At 37.7% G+C, this 12,573-nt stretch overlaps 1 long non-coding RNA gene across 5 annotated transcripts in view; it reads right to left on the reverse strand.

Moving 5' to 3' along the window:
* Positions 1-12,573, reverse strand: part of LOC143693509 (uncharacterized) — a 149,201-nt gene that overhangs the window by 38,518 nt on the left and 98,110 nt on the right. For 2 of the 5 annotated variants that reach the window (XR_013181242.1, XR_013181243.1), the window contains 3 exons: positions 9,957-12,314; positions 9,798-9,881; positions 5,984-6,087 (listed from right to left, as the gene is read on the reverse strand). This is a non-coding gene — a long non-coding RNA (uncharacterized LOC143693509). The remainder of the gene's footprint in view (positions 1-5,983; positions 6,088-9,797; positions 9,882-9,956; positions 12,315-12,573) is intronic. The other 3 variants (XR_013181241.1, XR_013181244.1, XR_013181246.1) reach the window with 3 other exon arrangements.

A 12,573-nucleotide genomic window follows, 5' to 3' on the forward strand; every position in this document is an offset into this window, starting at 1 on the left:
ATTTAAAGTATTTCAAAGAGAATGATTGAAATTTAGAATTCCCTTCTTGTCCTCATAAAATTTACATCTATTTATCTCCTTCCTGGGTTTTATTATATATCAAAATTATATGACGTGTTGCATTGACCCTGGGTAGATTCCAGGTGTCCACCAAAGTGGACACTCCCCTTCTTAGCTGGATGGGGGAGAGAATAATATCAGAGAAGTCTGATGATTCAAGACAAGGACAGGAAGAGACCTCCCCCCAGCCACCAAGGACAGGAGGAGACCACTCACCATGGACAACACAGACTCAGCTTGGGGAAATTAGTTTAGGTTATTGCTAATCCACTCAAAGTAGGGTAATGAAAAATAAAAACCAAATCTTAAAAAAACCTTCCCCTACTCCCTTCTTCCCAGGCTCAACCTCACTCCTGAGTCCTATTTTGCCAGCAGCTCAGCAGTACAGGGAATGGGGGCTCTGGTCAATTCATCACACATTGTCTCTGTTGCTCTTTCATCTGCAGGGGGAGGACTCCTCACATTCTTCCCCTGCCACAGGAGACAGTCCTGCATAAAATTCCCCACCATGAGTCCTTCCACAAGCTACAGTTCTTCATTAGGTGCTCCAGCATGGGTCCCTCCCATGGACTGAATTCCTTCAGGAAAAGAGTGCGCCAGCATGTGACCCTCATTGGGTCCAAACTTCTCACCAGCAGGAGCTGCTCTCTCCACAGGACCAGAAGTTCTGCTAGCAAGTTGCTCCAGTATGGGCTTCACATGGAGTCAAAATGTCCTTCAGGGATCCATGCTCTGGTGTGGAATCCTCCAGGGGCTGTAGAGAGATTGCTCCACCATGGACCTCCATGGGCTGCAGGGGCACATCTGCCCCACCATGGTCTTTACCACAGCCTGCAAGGGAATCTCTTCTCCTGCACCTGAAACACTTCCCGCTCATCCTTCACTGACCTTGGGGTCTGCAGAGCTGTTTTCTCTTGTATTCTCACTTGTCTCTTTGCCTGCAGCTGCCCAACTGGGTTTTGTTCCTCCTTCTTGACTATCTTATTCCAGAAGTGCACCACCATCACTGATGAACTTAATATTGGCCAGCAGTGGGTCTGTCTTGGAGACAGCTGGCATTGGCTCTGTGACACACAGGGGAAGCTCCTAGCAGCTTCTTACAGCAGCCACACCTATAGCCCCCTCACCACCTGAACCCTGCCATGTAAACCCAATACCTGTGATCACTTTAAGGAATTATAGTCACCCAACTGTAAACAGATTACAATCAAGTATTATGTCAGAAATATGTGTGCCTTCACTTTAAAAATCATAGAAAACACTAACAAGAAATATGTACAACAGCAACAAAGATGGCAATTTTTCTTCATACTATGCCTGAAATGGGAAATAAATGAAAGAAACTGGACACCACTGTCTTACTGCTGTTAAAGGCTTCATTACTAATTCAAGGCATCCATAGGTTAATGACAGATTATAGAAGCTTTCAACTACTCCAGTCTTGATTCAAGCAGGAAATCAACCTGGCTACCAGAAATAGATAGAGGCAGGGGAAGAGATGTGTAAATAAGCAGCCAGCCTTGCACCATTTTAGTTAGCATGTCAGGAGCAAAACAAACTGTACCTGAACCATGTTTTGTGCTATAATGCACAAAAGTAATAATGCCTCTCTTAAGGCAGAGACTGCTGCCAGTTGTGACTCCCACAGCAACTAGTAGGTACCTACACTTCTTGAAAGAAAAGGCATCTTAGTGATGAATTTGCTTGTCAGGGTGATAAGCTTATCTTCAGGAGCATTCCACAGCGGAGTGGGGTAACAGCACACCAGAGTGGGTCCTGAAATTGGAAAGCCCCAGGAGAGTGCAGAGACCTCCCAGGAGCTGGTAGCTCACACAATAGATGATGGGTGGTGGCAGAGGCAGCTCCCTCCTGAGAGGTATGAGGGCACATGTCTGTGAGCCTGACACACTCTCTACAGGGGTGTGCTGCTTGCTGTGTGCTGGTATCAGGGATGTCACTGAGAGAACACCAAGCCTTGTGCAGTTCATTATTCCCTGCTACTGTTGCTCCTTGTGGGCACCAGTGACAGACAAGAGCAGCCTGAAAAGGGCCAAAAAGGATTAGAGAGTCCTTGGACAGGCAGTAAGGATCTCTGGAAGACAGGTTTGGTTTTTTATTTTTGTTTTTTTTTTTTTTCATAAATTCTACAGGTCAAAGGGAAGGAGTTTGAAAGAGATTAGTCAAAAGCAGCATGGCCAACAGGATTAGGGAGGTGATTCTGCTCCTCTACCCTGCTCTTGTGAGTATAGACCTGGAGTGAGTCTGGAGGTGGGCCACAAAGATGATTAGAGGGCTGGAGCCCCTTTAGAGAGTGACAAGGTTGTTCAGTCTGGAAAAGAAGGGGCTCCAGGAAAACCTTATTGCAGCCTTCCAGTACCTAAAGGATAAATAACTACAGGAAAGATGAAGAGAGGACTTTTCATGAGGGCACGTGGTGACAAGACAAGGGGGAATGGTTTAAAACTGAAAGAGTTGGTTTAGATTAGATATTAGGGAAAAATTATTTACTCAGAGCATGGTGAGACACTGGCACAGGTTGCCCAGAGAAGCTGTGACTGTCCTACCCCAGAAGTATTTAAGGCCAGTTTGGATGGGGTTTTGAGTAACCTGGTCTTGTGGAAGGTGTGCCTGTCCATGGCAGAGAGTTTGGAACTTTCAGGTCACTTCTAACTCAAGCTAATCTATGATTTTATAATTCTGTGATTATTGAAAATACTTCCAAAAATATTTCTTCCCTCCTAGGTGGTGTTTTTATGATTTATAGTTTTATGCAGATAAAATTAGAGGCAGGTTTATGGGCCCAAAAAGGAAACAATTTCTTCATGTTCAAAAGTAGTTTACTCACCAAGGGCAAAATTTACACATTTTCTTTATGATGGAAATCAAGAACACATTATACTGGCAGTTTCTAAGGCTCATTAGACCAACTAATCTGATGCTTTTCTAAATTAACACTGATTATTTTCTTAATATCTTTTTCTAACTTTTTAACAAACTATTTTGGTTTTCATTGTTCTATGAAATCAGCTCCTGCTTTCATGTCAGTGCTTAATTCAGCAACAATGTTTTCTGAAGTGTATCTTTAGTCCCTGTGTCAGATTTAACAGCTTCACTTAGTGTTTTAGTTAACTTCCATGCTTAGCTACTTTGCCATTTATAGTTTCATCTGCTTCCATCTGCTCTGAACAAAGTTGCAGTAAATCTGGCCTCTTGCCTTTTCTGTCAATTTTTAAGTGAAAAAAAAGTCTAGAGGGCAGGAGCCCCAGATTTGGAAGGCTTAGTGGAAATCCTTATTCCCTCACAGACCCGTGTTATGCTGAATAAAACACAAACAGCCCATTAAGGGCTTAGGATCCTTAAGCTTTATTATATCTGGGGAGGATCTGAGGAAAGGAAGAAAAGAACTTGTAAAAGAAATTCTGTGAGAACAGAAAATTATTTTTTATCGATGATTACAGAATTATTCACTAATTTTAGGTATCTTAACCTTTCTCCAGTTGGCTTCAGTTACAGTAACAGGTGTTCCTCTCTTTGATTCATCACATACTAAAACTTTTGAACTGACAGGTGCAACTAGCTTTTGAAAAATTCAATTGAATTTTTCTGAAAATTGAAATTTAAAAAAAAAGAAGAAAATATTTATTATTGATTCCTCTAAGAACATTTACAAAACACTCTTGTTTTGAGCTGACTTAGGGAGTTATGAAAGAAGGTGAGAGCTCATTTAATTTAAATATGTATTTAATCAAGAATGGGAATCACTAAGATCTCAGGATGAAAGAGAGAAAGAATAGAGGGAAATATTTGCCTTTGAGTGTGAAACTATTTTTAATTGAATGTTTGTATTAGTTCTCCTTCCTTCCTATCCTGCACTGAAGGGGCATGATGAAGCAGCTGTGCGGTGCTTTGCTGTCTAACCACAGCAACATTAGGAAAAACAAAAAACAGCCACAGACTGAACACATCTATTCTACAGAGTAAATACCAGAAAACAGGCAATTAAAAAGTCACCTATGCTGTCTTCTTGATGCGATATAGTTTGGGAGCAGGACACATAGAACAATAAAGTATTTGACTCACTGATCATTAAGTGGCACAAGGTTAGGCAGCATGAATACTAACTTTGAAATAATACTTTCATTTAGTTGCAAGCTCCTAAATTTCCCCTCATCCAGTAGAGATCTCTTGCAAGCCAGAATTGGTTTTATATTAGAAAACTGGATGAGTCATTACAGTGATAACATGAGAAGCTGAACTATGCCTGGAAAGCATTACACAGCCTCTTTAAGGAGGCTGTTGAAACAGTTAACAAACAACATAACAATTTACCAGTATAAAACTCATAAAACATTGTCTAATAGAGAAACAGCTTCCACTGGGGAAAGCTGGCAAGAGGAACTGCATATGAGATGCTGTGATTCAAGTGAGCACCAGAAAATTCTATTCTCCTCCTGTTTCCAAAATTCCTTTGTGCATGGCACATGGAAAACTTAAACAGCACATGGTTCCACATCCAAACCTTCTATTTTTGTCTCAAAATCACATATATAAGCTAGCCATACTTCATGTTGGGCTATGTCAGTCCTAGTGATGCACCTTTGCTTTTCCTTTAAATAATCCTAAGGAGAGCTTCTGTTCACCCTGATAGATCCCCAAGGGTGGACAATAAAAGCATTATACTTGTGGAGTGTAAACCACATTCACTTCACACTATACACATAATTATTCACTGAGCAGCTTTATTTTTCCACTTTTTAATTAATACCTTCCTTACACAGAAAACAGAGATAATTATACATAAGCTTTCCTGAAATAAGATCCCACTTAATATTAAGAAAAAGTAACATGAAATTACTAAGGGTGCAAGAGAGAAGAGAATGAAAAACAGTACAAAAATCTCAATGAGCAAAAAGCACAGATAAAAAATATCACATGGAAATTACTTTCTGAAAAAAATATGCATGGGCACTAATATAAGGGAAAAATAGGCTTATGTATTGGGTTTGCATGGGTTTGGTAGCAGGGGGACCTAATGGGTGACATCTGTAAAATGCTGCCAGAAGCTTCCTCCATGTGCAGCAGAGCCAATGCCAGCCAGCTCCAGGACAGATATGCTGCTGGCCAAGGCTGGGCCAGTTAGAAATGGTGTTAACACCTCTGTAATAACATGCTTTAGAAGGAAAAAAGGTATTGCACAGATTTACTTACAGCCAAAGAAGTGTGGAGTGAAAATATGTGAGAGGAACAGCTCTGCAGACACCAAGATCAGAGCAGAAGGAGGGGCAGGAGGTGCTGCAGGTGCCAGAGCTGAGATTCCCCTGCAGCCCCTGGTGAGGCAGCTGTGCCCCTGCAGCCCATGGAGGGCCATGGGGGTGCAGAGATCCACCTGCAGCCCTTGGAGGAGCCCCACACTGGAGCAGGTGGATGCCTGAGAGGAGGCTGTGACTCCATGGGAGGCCTGTGCTGGAGCAGGCTCCTGGCAGGGACCTGTGGACCCATGGAGAGAGGAGCCCATGCTGGAGCAGTTTGGCTGGCAGGACCTGTTACCCTGTGGGGAGCTCACACTGGAGCAGGCTGTGCTTGCAGGGCTGCACCCCATGAAGGGTGACCCAGACTGGAGCAGTGTGTGGAGAACTGTTGCCCATGGGGTGGACTCATGTTGTTGAGTCTCTTTTTCCCCTGACAGTATTCAGCGAGCGATTTCTGTCAACACAGAAAACTTTTGTTGTGTTTCCTCTGCCTACTTGTGGAGAGAAGTGATTGAGCAGCTTTGGTGGGTGCCTGGCATCCAACCAGAGTCTACCCACTGCTACTACTTAAAACCTCAAATACTAACTTCCTTATACACAGTACTGGAGAAACTTAAAACAAATAGGAGATAGCACTACAGACCACTAGAAATAAAACCAAACATATTACATACCTGAATCCTGCAGGAAAGACGTTTGAACTATTAGGAATAGGTGGAGAAAGAATATTCCTCCCCATCCCTTTTGGAAGTGGAATAGGCTTTTCTCTCTTATGCATCTGAAAGATGGGATTTGAGAGAATAAAACTGTTCATAACTGTGATTAAAAGCTCTTCTTATATGCTGTGCTATAATGAAATAAAGCAAAGTGTGCAACTGAAACAGCATGTAACTCATAGCACATTTCTTACACAGAGGCAAAAGAATGAAGGTTATATAGCATTCCTTTTAACAGATGAATGGAAGAATTTGAATGCTACAAACATTATTGAATACTGTTGACTGCTCTGATTTTTGAGGGGTCTTTCATACTGCAAGCTACAGAACACACCAAACCATCTTTTTGTCCCTTGCTTGTCCCATCTGGACCCTAGAGAAATCATTCAAAGATGCAGAAAGGAAAATACATCTGGTCTGGCCAAGAAATTGAGTGCTCTGAACAGGGGCACATTGTGCTTCTCAAAACTTAGAATTTTAATATTTCTAAAACTAGTGTACAGAAAAAATTCTGTGAAGTTTCAGCCTCCAGATATGTCTTCAGCCACACTGAATCAATTTCTGCTAGCACCACTTTAATAAATCCTGACGAAGCAATGTTCTGTGGCTTTGTTTCACAGCTGAAGACCCTGGTGCTTTGCTCACCTCATCTGTGTGAGGTTTCAACTGAGTACAGCACCCTGCAAACAAAACACTTGGATAAATCTTTGAGGAGACTAATTTTTTATTATGATTTTCTTTATAGACCTGTCATTTAGGATTTTTTCACAATCTTTCTCACAGATTGCAAAAGATAAGTAGAAGAAATCGGCTAAATGTTTATTCATAGAACTAGAGTGGGATTATTTTTATCTCAGTCGGCACATCATAAGCTCAGAAGAAAAGTATCTACTTTTAAATTGAATAGCACTGAGGAAATAAATTTCAGAGAGCATAAAGATACCAAAGAACAAAGATTTTTTTAAAGGTTGTTTTTTTTTTCTTTTTAAAAAAAGAGTAACCTGTGGGACAGAAAAAATAAAAAAATCCTGAAATCAAACTTTATAAATAGTAGTTATATTGAGTCAATTTTTATAAGAAAAAGGCATAGATTTTTAGTAAAAATAAATAAAATTGAGGAAAAGAGTGGTGGCAAGTAAGGGCCAATCTCTGCATATAGTAAGAGGTAAATTGGTGTACCTGTGGTAAGTACAACCTTAGAAGGAAACAAACACGTGCCATCTTCAATTAGGATAACATTTTACGTGTTTGCACATAGTGGTGGCTACCCAGAAAAGAGTGTGACATTATACTACAAGTGTTTTGTTTTGACATCTAGCTGTAGCACTGGCTCCAGGCAACTATTAGCCTTTAAATGACCCAAGATTGACAGGTGTTTTCAGTCAGTGTTTATTCATTATTTTAAATTTGATAAATTTATAGGTATAATTTGTTTCTTGCTGTTGAATATCCAACAGATCAAATTTAAGTCATAATTCTTAGCTGTAGCCATCCACAGAAATTAAATTCAAAGGAAAAATGAGCATGGTGAGAAGTAATTATCACTTAGAGCGATTTGAACATGCGTGGATATTTTTCTCATTTTATTTGTTTGATTTTCTGCTGGCATCACTAAATAAACTTTAGCCACGGCAAAAGACAAAGCTCATGATCCAAAAATAAATTTCACAAGCTTTGACATGCTTTTCAAAGTGAAATGTACACACCTGATGAAAAATATTCATACTGACAAGTGAATAGTTGACACTGAGGAAAATACATCCAGGTATCTTAAAGGATCATCATGAAGAAATGCACAAATTTGTTGTGACAGAAAAGAATGTTTCAAAATTGAACACTGAACAAATGGAAGAAGATTTAGTCTCCATTTTATCTATGTGTAGATATAGCTAGGTGAAAAACTTGCCCAATATTTGCTGCCATGGGAGATGGCACAGTTTTAGCCAGTTGTGTTAGATACTTTCAGTCACAATGAAAAGGAAAATAAGGGAAAAGCAAAAAAATGAGACAAATTTAATGAAAGAGTTCTACAGATAAAGCACAACAAAATCTCAGAGGAGGCAAGGTGGAAGATAATGTTTAAAAAGTAAAAAATTATTCAATGTCATGTGGCAGAAAAGGAAGGAGTTCAGAGAAATAGAACAGTGGAACTGAAAAGGTGATATCAATGAGTAAGATACCAGGAGTGCATGAACAAGGTAAGTGGTTATGGGACAAAGTTTATTCTGTGAGATCAGAAGAAATGATCATGATTCTGGAAAGAAATTATATACTCTTTCTTGAGATGTTAGTAATTATAAGAAACCCGAAAAAATGGTCAGAAAACAGCACGGATGTAGTTTCAGGCTTTAAGTGATCAATCACCTGGACTTGGCATCCTAGATTTGCTGAAATTTCTTAAAAAGTGTTTTTCAGAAAAAGTTACCTTGATATATTCAGGAAGGAGATCTATAGTGGGGGATGCTATTGCACTGGAAGTAAAATGTCAGAGAAAAATGTACTCAAATACCTTAAAAATTAAAGCAGAGAAGTGGGAAATATGTGCTAGATAATGATCTAAACTCCAAGGGTGCACTGAAGCTACTCATTATTGTCTACAAGCTAAAGTAGTCTGTGCTTTTACAGACAGAGACAAGGTTAGTGCTGCTGGAAGAAAAAAGAAAGTAATGACAGTGAGTGGCAATAATGAATGAAGGAGTAGAAGAGACAGAGTTTGACACCATAAATATTATTTTGCAACAACATTGGCTGTTAAAAACACTATTAGAAGGGAGAAGTAAATGCAACATGTTTTTTTCACAGACATGTCACTACAGTTATGACCTTCAAACTGTGTTGTTTGCCATTTGGCACAATTTCTCTAAAAATAAATTGAAGGATTTGCCATTGTTTAATTCAATATTTCCTCAATTTAGCAGCCCTTGTCTCCAAAGTAATATTATTTTCTCATAATATGCACACAAGCACACATATAAAAGCAAACACACATACAGATGGCATGTAATTTTGTGATGTTCTTTGTATCATAACAGCCATTGTCAAAACTCTTCTTAACACAGGGTATTATAATTGCTTGATTATCCTGTTAAATTTTTGAAGATTTTTGACACTGTTTAATGAGTGTTCCAAGCCATTAACAATTTTTGTTTTCAGCACAAAAGAATCTTAATTCTACTTTCATGCTATTCATTCATCTGTACTGCTTGTAATATTTGTTAATTCTTTTTGTATGACTAAAAATCAGAATGTATGACTAAAAAAAGATGAACAAGAGATAAATATATTGAAACAAGTATTCTGAGATAAATGTATAACCTGAGTCAATCAAAAACATTTCTTCAGAGATTATAGTATTGAAACACAATGTATTGATTTCAACAGAAATGGAATTAGGAAAGGTTACGTTGAAGAGTTGCAAAAAGAATTTCTGAACAAAAACAGATTAGGAGGGTTAAAATAGCAAGTATCCTACTGCTGAGGATTCAGCAGCATCTGATGAAGTACAGGGGAACAAAACAGCTAAATCCATTTTTGACTTAATGTAGACAAGGAATATGAATTTGAACCTTTTCTATCCAAAATTATTATTCCAGGAATTGGATATTTTTTGTTATGATTAGGTTCGTCCCACAGAAATAAAAGCATTAAAATTAATTCAAGAAGGAAATAACATATTTCATGCTAGGGCATACAAAATGTTTTGCACCATCTGTCAGATCCCACAGCTTGTTTACTACAGCTTTGTGGTTGTTGTTCTCTGAAATCTACCTACCTTATTGGCTTTTTTTCCTTGTCTGAAATGAAAGGTTTGTGGTCCATCTCCTACTTGTATTTTCTTGTTTACATTTGATCTTTCCTGTACAAAGCAAAACAGTCTGTGAAACCTTTTTTATTAGAAATTCAAATAAAATTAAACTCTGCTACCACATACCAAGCAAGGATGTTGGTAAGGACTCTAGGCCATCATCCTGAGGTTCAAATTTCAAAAGCTGTAATTCTTAGGAAACTCCTGTTGGTCTTGTAATTTTCTTGGTTTCTCAGATGCTTATTTCCATGGATAAACATACAACCAGATGCTCGGCCCCTATCAAAAGATGAAGAGACATCCATGCCTCCAAAATAATATACATTTAATATTATTTAGGATGTCCATTTTTTTTTCATTTCACCAGAAGAACTAGGAGTTAGAATTAAAGTAATCTCCAATATGTCTTGGACATACTTTTAGAGATATTCATTGTGAGGCAGAAAATAGAATCAGGGATTGTGGTTCACATAGGCTACACCTACACCTGCAGGGTGTGCAGCCTGCCAAAAGTGACTTGGAGTGATTTCAGGTTTTGCACAGGATTTGAAATCATGAATGTCCAAAGATGTAAAGCACATCATAATTTTTATGACACTAAAATCACTGGAATTTCTAGTCGTGACAGTATGTTAATACTTCTAAAAATCTTGAATTGTGTTTCCTTTTCTTCTTTTTTTAAGGGTGGTCTTTAAATATGTAGGTATATGTTGTGGCATACACATATCATCAAAAAGCATCTATAAATATATAACAATGATATGAGAAATGCCTCTCATGCTCTTTCTATTTAGTCTGCAGAAGAAAAGCTTTAAGATGTGAATCTTGCTTTATGGAGGGGAACAGCTGCAGTGAAAGTTTTCCCTACAGATTGTACCACTTAACTAAAGAAATCACAGTAAAACAAAAAGATGGAGTTAGTTATGCTGCATGGAAATAACATAATAATAAAAAATCACAACACATACGCAGATATGCATATTAAGTATGGGGGACTCTCCATCTCTTTCTTTCCGTGGAATAATAGAATGGAAAAAAACAATATTGGAGTAAACTGGCGTGATCTTTATTCCTTTTTGAGAATTTTTTTTGATTCAGCATAGCTCCAAAAACATTGGGAAAATGGATAAATCTGGAACTAGGTGATATTTAAGGTCCAGCCTATACCATTCTGTGATTGGGCAAACTTAAATATTCCAGTATGCCATACCAACATGTCAGCTACATTTTTCCAGTGACTAACTGTGTACATGAGGTACATGTAACTTTTCAAAGTACTGTGAACACTTCTAGGTGTGATATGCTTGTGCTTAAACTGGGAATCATCAAATTTTGGTTATATTCCTACACCACCAGCTGCCTGCCAGACCTAGGAGAACTCTATTAACCTTTAATTGACTCTGTCACACGGTTTGAGAAATCAGGACAATATATTTGGCTCTCTTTATAATGCACTTTGACATCAGTAAGAGAAAAAAAGCTGGGCAGGTGCAAGACTGTTCTGTGTCACAGAACTGTCATAAATGCAAACAGCTCCAGGGACACACAATGGAAGATACATGACTGCTCTGTTTACTTCAGCTGAGCATTTTTCAAAACATTTGCCAATTTCTAATTATGTACTCATATGGTATTTGACTGAGAGGAAACTCATAGGGTTGTTCAGTCAGACTGTTCTGCCCCAAGTCTGGATCAGCTGACGTTTTAGCTTACAGCTTTCTGTCTTTTTTTTTCCCGGTAGACACAGAGAATTTATTACCTTTCAACATTTTGGCAGAATGATCAAAAAAGGAGCCAGCACCAAACAAGTTTTTGTTAATGATACTTTGTAATTATTAAAATTGTTTTCTTGCTGAAAAAAAAAGGTCATTTTTCCTCGATGTCTTGCTTCAACTCTTTCATGTCCTGTGAAATTTAGCAAGATGCTTAATTTACATAAATAATGAACTAGTCCTGATATAGGTAAAATTATCTTTCCTATGGCTTAGAATTATTTTCAAACTTAATATTTTTTTTCTGTTAATAATAGGCAATATTACCATGAACTCATACAGTAAATGTAAAATAATTTCTTTAAATAATTCTTAATTAATTTCTTTATCTCCTTGTCTCTTCCTTTTTTTTTTTTTCGATTTATATATATGTATATATTGGTTTGTTCAATGTATATATATGAATATATTGGTTTGTTATGGGAAACAAAGTATTATATCTTGACATATTTTTTCAAGTACTTACGTGCATTATAGTCTGGTGTGATTCCTTTTGAGTACCTAGATTTTAGACTGTCCTTTGTACAAAAAACCAGCAGTATTTTCATGCATAAAATAGCAAGGGTATTTATTTAAGATTATTTAAGTATTTGTAAACTCAGTGATTAATCATTCATCATATCTTAAAAAGATTAATTTGTCCTTAACTTTCGTAATCTGATTTACTATTTATTCCACATCCTCTTCATCATCCTGATGCTGAATAGTTTTCCTGGAGAAAGGGGTGAAAATAAGAGTGAATAGTCACTTTATTACATGCTCTGAATTTTTAAATTACTTATAGTAATACAACAAGTGATATAACAAAATATTAAATTATGATGTCTAGGAACTGAAACTGAAACTTTATTAATCAGTTCTCTGCAGTCTGCTGTTCCTAGAGAATATTAAATGAAAGCCTGTAAAGAACACTAGCATAGGTGAAAGATCTGTTGCTGATTAAAGTAACATTTATGAAATTCATAATCAGT

Source organism: Agelaius phoeniceus, chromosome 3 (genome assembly GCF_051311805.1).
Source record: "Agelaius phoeniceus isolate bAgePho1 chromosome 3, bAgePho1.hap1, whole genome shotgun sequence".
NCBI classification, from domain to species: Eukaryota; Metazoa; Chordata; class Aves; order Passeriformes; family Icteridae; genus Agelaius; species Agelaius phoeniceus.